Source organism: Bactrocera oleae, chromosome 3 (assembly GCF_042242935.1).
Source record: "Bactrocera oleae isolate idBacOlea1 chromosome 3, idBacOlea1, whole genome shotgun sequence".
NCBI classification, from domain to species: Eukaryota; Metazoa; Arthropoda; class Insecta; order Diptera; family Tephritidae; genus Bactrocera; species Bactrocera oleae.
This window is the reverse complement of record NC_091537.1, coordinates 67,824,092-67,831,197: the sequence shown is the minus strand read 5'-3', so window position 1 is coordinate 67,831,197 and position 7,106 is coordinate 67,824,092. Positions and strand designations below refer to the sequence as shown.

Here is a 7,106-nt window from a genome sequence, read left to right as displayed (position 1 = left end):
TCGTCGGAGCCTCAAACTAACGGTGGGGGTGTTATAGTGTCTTCCACTTATAGTGTCTTCTACTATTCCCTTAACGTTACTTTGACCATACACACATACACACGCTATTTTAACTCATTAAGAATATTATCAATTGTTTTTTGCAAAGTATACTAATTCCTAAGAGTTTTAATATGTATATTTATAACTTTGTTAATTGTATTTTCGCAAAGAATTATAAAATATATTTATAAATTGTACTTTACAAAGAACTGTTGTCCAAGTGCATTTCCGCTAACGAAAATGCAACTGTCAACAAAAATGTATCGTTAATTCCAAATAATTTTATTACTTATTTGCCCAAGTGCATTAATTCCAAAGAACTTTAATAACTTTATTTTCAAGTGCATTTCCGCTAACGAAAATGCAACATTAGCGAATTGTTACACTTTTTGTAAACGCACTAGACAAATTTCTTAAGAATTATTGTACAAACATTTATCTTTATCAACAAAATAATAGTATATAAGAAAGTGGAAAATAAAGAATAAGCGGCAGTTATTGATCGAACCTTAAATGGAATTGTTTTATTTTTTGGTGTTTCTCATTAGAAGAAAAAAAAAAGTAAGCATCACGTGCTGGCCAACTATCCAACGGGGGAATCCATAAGTAAACCGAGGTAGACTATAAATAAAAATTATTTTCATTTATGTTGAAATAATAAATAATAATATATTTAAAACTACTATTCAATAAAAATTGTTATAAATTTATGAAAAATATATATTAAGCTTCAGAAACTAGGAAAAAAAGGAGGAAAATATTCTATATTAAATTGTAAAAAAATAAAAACAAATAGTGCTTAAAAATGTCGAATCCTGATAACCTAATAAGACCCGCTACTTTAAACCATACACCACCTAATGCACACATTAGCTTAGACGAACTAGGAGAAGCAGATATTGCTTTGGAATCCTATAACACTCCACTTGATTGGACAGCCATCTCAAAATGTTTGTCACTACCTTACGCTGATAAGAGAGACCTAGCGACTCTGGAGTACCAAATGACTTCATTAATACAGGGCAGGTTCTCAGTACAAGATTTTTACCAAAAAGTTTATAGACAATTATCATTAATATTGAACAAATTAGGAAGCTTAAATGTATCAAATGAGTCTGTAAGCTTAGTAACTCAGACATATAGGGACAATGCATTAGATACCTTTATCCGCGGTATAAATGGTGATCTGCCAAAACTCTTAGGAATGAGATAACCAGTAGATCTCCTGCAAGCCCTACACTTATGTTTGAAACTTGAAAATCAAACTTATAGAACAAACTATGCTCATAACAATAATTTCGGAGGAAATTTCCAAAATCAACTTCAACGCAACTACTCTAAGTTACAACAACCTCTACGTAGCCCACCACTGCCTCCTCGTCCACCGATATTTTATCCTCAACTCGCTTACAGTCCCCAAGGGCCTCGCGAGAAATTCTCATCTAATCCTCAACAAAGATACATACCAAACAGACAATATAATTATCAGACACAGCCACCTCCTAGACAGATCAGTAAACGAATACAACCTATCTATTCATACAGTTACTGAAAAAATCCCATAGAAGCATTTTTTGGCAGATGGGTAAGCTCGAATCCCGAACTACTAGCAAAAGACAGAGAGGAAACAATTAAAAAACTAGTAACCCATAAAAACGAGAGAACAGAAGACAATTAGTTACTACGACGAAATATTACACTTCATAAACCTGACCTCATACGAAGAAACTATATTATTAATTTTTAAAAATATAGAAACATTAAACGCTACCACTTTTGAAGACAAACAACTACTTGATATGATAAATAAAAACTTCCTTTTACTCAATACACGTATAAATAACCTACATATCAATTCTAAATCTAAACGAGGACTTTTCAATGTCCTAGGAAAAGGCTTCAAAATTATAGCAGGTTCCATGGACAGCGATGACGAACAGGAAATAAGAGAAACAATATCTCAAATACATAACAATGTGCAAACTATTAATAGCACAAATAATAATTTAACTTTTATAAACAATTTTATGACCGAACAAATTTATAATATCACGACACACATAAATAGACAACAAATTCTTGTCAGCAATTACATTAACAAATTTAGAGCCGAAACAGATAATAAGATTAAAACACTCGAAGATGAAGTTCAATTTGTCCAACCCACATACAAAATTAACAATGATATATTGCTTTTAAACAATCATATCATGGACATCGGACAAATTATATTTTCTTGCAAGTTAGGAGTTATCCCTACTGACATTTTGACACAAAAGGAACTAAACCTGATTATAGACTTTGACAGCTATAGTAAAATAAAAATTGCAGTACTTTTCCAAAATAATAACATAATACTAACACTACTCATACCCCAATTTTTCCTAATGTACTGTCTAGAATAATATTTGAACCCCTGCCAAATATTCAAAACAAATCTAAAGTGTTAGATCAAACAGAAATACTTACCGATAGCAACAATAACATCTACAATATTAAGGTCAAAGATAACCTAGAAAAAAATGTAATTGCTATAGATAATAACTGTATTTCAAACATCATAGATTTTAAGGAAGCACAATGCGAACTTGAAAAATTAGAAAACACTGATGTAAAAAAAGTTGTTCAAAGAATAATTGTATTTAAAAACTTCAAAGATGTAATAACTCATGACTGTAGTAAAGTAAAAATAAAACAAAAAGGAACATTTTTGATCAAATTTGAGAACTGCAAGATAAATGCATTAAATAAAACTTATACCAATATCAACCTAAAGATATATGACACACTTGTTTTACCTAACTTAATTACGAAAATAAACGAAAGCAATAATACAAAACTAAATATGAAACTTGAAAATTTATACCTAAAACAACTACAGCATGAGAATAACATAAAAATATTAGTCGGTAATAGTAGAAATACACATTAATTAGTTTAAGTACAGATGTGGTAATTATAATTCTTTTCATCATAGCATTTGTTCTGATTTATAAACATAAGAGGAAATGGTACACAGTATCAAAGTCACAAATAAATAGAAATAATGTCCCAAGTGAGAAAAACGGACCATTTCTACAAATTTCAACACCCCAATTAAATTAACTATAAAATCGATTGAGGACAATCGACTTAAGAGGGGAAGAGTTAATGCAAACATTAATACCATGGGCCTCCAATGCCGAACTTTTCCCAAACCTCATGTTTAAAACTGAGACAGGCCGTTACGCCACCTTTTGCGGTTACTATGTGGGATCAATGGGAGCAGTCCGGTGCCCTAAACCGCTTCTCACCAAACTTATGCTCGCTGGAGATGACGGCTCTCTCTATGACAAAATAGCCTCGTACGTAGCTGAATTCTCAGTTGACCACTCATTGGGTGACGACATGTGGGAAGTTTTGCCCGTTGAGCAAGTCTCCTATCAGAGCGCCTGCTTCGACTTCATTTGTAGGCATGCCCCTAGGGAAGTCAAAGTCGTGCTCCAGCTCGGGGAGGCTCCAGAAAATCTGATACCTCACTGGGCTGCAAGCTTAACAAGACCAATTTTTGCCATCTTAAATCGTTCCCAAAGGCTGCAATACCTTCGCTATCGCTCTGCCCGCTTCGCCACCTGGGCTAGCTCTTTCCTACCATTTTGAATTGCTTCCTCACTTCAATGTCCATGGCTCTCTTCAATTTGATTCACATCCCGTTCACCTTCCTCAGACGCTCAGTATGTCTGCAACTTCTAACAATCATGTGGCTTCTTCTCAGTTACATAATGTACCGGAGTCTTCGCCGCTCGCCTCCAGTGCGCTCAATGGTGGAGAGTCTCAACCTGGTCTGAACATACCATTCCAGTTCGCCTTGCATAATCATATGGGAGAACACCATTTCCACACGCATTTCGTCGCTGTCTACCACAACATTCTCGAATTCACCAAGTTCGGCAGAGTATGCCAATTCTCACAACTCGAATGCGTAGTTCTCCCTGACCAGCACTGCGTGGAAGTCCCAATCACTATAGATGTCGCCTGGACGCCAAATGACGTCATACCAACCCAAACCACCATCCTCAGCTACCCTGGCGCCGCCAGGCTCACCGCAGGCGGAGCCGTAGCTTTTGCACCATTCGTTGTACCCTGTCCATTTGAATCCGTGAACCGCGTCATCAAATCCTCAATCCCTTATGGTGATACTCCAAGATTGAGTTTCAACTGTTGGCTAAACACAAGTGCCAACACAAAATTCAAATATGGCAACATCTTGGCCACAGTGTTACTTCGTGGGGCTCTCCGCGTCTCACATCCCGCCATCACTCCTGGCAGCGCGGCTGACAACGCTTAAATTTGAATTGCTTCCTTCTTCCAATCTCATCATGTACAAGTTTCTCTTTCAACTCACCGGCGCCCTCGATCGCAAATTTGTCCTCGCCACTCTCGCTCGTCAGATCGAGATAGCTAAACAGATTCGCGCCCTCGACGACAAAACTCGGATCGTCTTTTCCCCTGATTTCGTCCCAACTTCCACCTTGCGCATCGGCGATTTCACAGTCTCTGCTGACCAAAATGGTCGTCAAGCCGTTCTTTCATCAGCCGCCCAACAGCTTTTCGATGCAGATTATTACGGACGTCTCTCACATGATTCAGAACTTATCCGAATCAAAGACTCGTTCTACCTTCCCGCAGTCAATTTATCCTCGGCTACCACCGAGATCATATCTGCCTGCATCCCTTATTCCACTCAACGCCCTCACAATACTGATTAGGCTGGCTCAGTATAAAATGCTCGGTTTCTTAATATGCCCCATCACTCCTACTGATTAAGTTGACTCAGTATAAAATGTCAATTATTTATTCACAACTGATTAGGTTGACTCAGTATAAAATGTCTTCCATTTCCCTCAAACTGATTAGGTTGACCCAGTATAAAATGTCATCCATTTTCTTTCTTTTCTTTCGACGTATGGCAGCAATGCACAGTCGTTTTTGTTTATCAATTTTCAATTTTCAAACTAAATACAAAATGTAAGTCAGCAATTGTCAAGTTAAGCAAACGTTTACTAAAAGACTTTGCAAATAAATTAGCTTTCGATTTTTTCCGAGAAATATAATTTCCGCTACAACTTTACAAATGCTGACAATACTACTTTTAGTCACTAGTAGACTAACTAAGTCATGAAATGTAAAATAGAATATAAGACTATGGAAAATTGTAATTATTGAGCAGTTTATTTGGGTAATAATAAAGTGCGGTCACACTGACCGAAAAGACACCCGTGTGTGTTTTTTTTATTTCCTTCATTTTTTTTATTTCCTTCACAAAGGAAAGTAATAATTTATATAAAGCCTTCAAAAATTAAATAAAAGTCAGAATGCATTTATTCTCACTGAATGTAAGACTATCATTGCCCCCCCACCAGTGGTAAGGAATTTTAGCATTTACATACAGTTTAACAACCACAACGATAGAAGCAACCATTAGGACAGAAAGTAATGAACCCAGAAATAAAAAAATTATTGCAATGTAATACAACCTAGTAGAAGTCCTTATAACTCATTAGTTTGGACAGTACCAAAAAAGGGTAGATTTTCAAAAATTAAATTCAAAAACCTATTCCGGATATAAACATGACAATACAAGCGTTAGGTAAAGCTAAATATTTTTCCACGATAGATCTAGAAACAGGATTTCACCAAATTATGATAAAAAAAGAAGATAGGGGAAAAACAGCATTTTCCATAAATGGAGCAAAATATGAATTCATACGAATGCCCTACGGATTAAGAAATGCACCCTCAATATTTCAAAGATGTGTTGATGATATTCTACGAGAATATATAAACAAATTTGCGTTTGTATATATTGACGACGTGTTAATATAAGTTAACTCCGGAACTTGCAAAAGTTCAACTAGGTTGAATTTTGCCAATGGTCAACCATTCGCATAATTGCTGACCCCTCAACATAATTTGCGTAAACAACAGTCAGCAAACTATTAATAAATAACACTAAACCAATAGTCAGCTAAATATCAATAATTTGAAGTAAACAACGATCAGCAAAAATATCGATTTTGCAATAACAACAAATAGGGCGCATATTAAAGTGCAACGTGAGTGTGGCCCATAGTAGGTGTAATTTTAAGTTAAGCTAATAATTGTAATTAGTCTTAAGTTGGATTCAAAATAAATAAGTGATGTGCGGACAAAGTTCCGCCAGCTTTTTAAAAACAATTAATAAAATATAATTATTTAACTGGCGCCCAAGCAGGGACCGGGTTAAAGTTCGCTAAAGTTTTCTAAATCGTGTGTTAAGTAAAGTGGAATAATAGACACCAAGAACGCGAACCTAGAGCCGGTCCAGCGTTGGATTCCTATAGGAAACGAACGCACGCTTCCAATGTGCGACGATTTGGAGGTGCCGGAGTAGCCGATAGCAAAAAGGAGTCACACCCCACCGCCAGGAAGTGAATAGAGTAAGAATAAACTTAAGAATAAAATTTAAGAATAAAAATATGAGTAAAGAAATAAGAGAGAAACTGGAAAAGAAAAAATATTTAAAGAAAGTTTTAAGAATTTAAAAAATATTCTGTCTTGCGACTCTAAGCATTAAAATAAAACAAAGTAAGAGAGAAACTGGAAAAGAAAAAATATTTAAAGAAAGTTTTAAGAATTTAAAAATATTCTGTCTTGCGACTTAATATTAATTAAATGTAAATCTAAAACCTGTATATTTACTAACCCTAAATAATACATATAAATAATAACAGGCTTGTACAGCCAATAAAAAAAAATAAAAATACAAGCTTACCTAAATGCACATACACCTAACCCATCTCCTCAACCAACTGCCTCTTCTTCAGGTTCATTTAATATGGATCAATTAACAAACATAGTGACAGGGCTTGTTAGTAACATTCTAAGGCAAGAAGGAAGAAATATGGTACAGGCGGCTCTCAATCCGAATGCCAATTTCTCTAACATTTCCGATGTAACCATCGACCAAAGTCTTTCAAACAACATAACAGAACTCGACAAAATACCAGACGTAGTTAGATGCCTGCGTGAGTTTTCAGGTAATC

At 35.4% G+C, this 7,106-nt stretch overlaps 1 protein-coding gene and 1 long non-coding RNA gene across 2 annotated transcripts in view; one reads left to right on the top strand and one right to left on the bottom strand.

The window, feature by feature from the left end:
* Positions 1–484: 484 nt before the first annotated feature.
* The window catches only part of LOC106619160 (uncharacterized), a 64,287-nt gene continuing 57,665 nt past the window's right edge, over positions 485–7,106 (bottom strand). Inside the window, exon 11 of the mRNA XM_070106777.1 lies at positions 485–663. The gene's annotated coding sequence lies outside the window, so the exon portion shown is untranslated. The remainder of the gene's footprint in view (positions 664–7,106) is intronic.
* Positions 6,298–7,106, top strand: part of LOC138856276 (uncharacterized) — a 534,605-nt gene continuing 533,796 nt past the window's right edge. Inside the window, exon 1 of the long non-coding RNA XR_011395442.1 lies at positions 6,298–6,500. This is a non-coding gene — a long non-coding RNA (uncharacterized lncRNA). The remainder of the gene's footprint in view (positions 6,501–7,106) is intronic.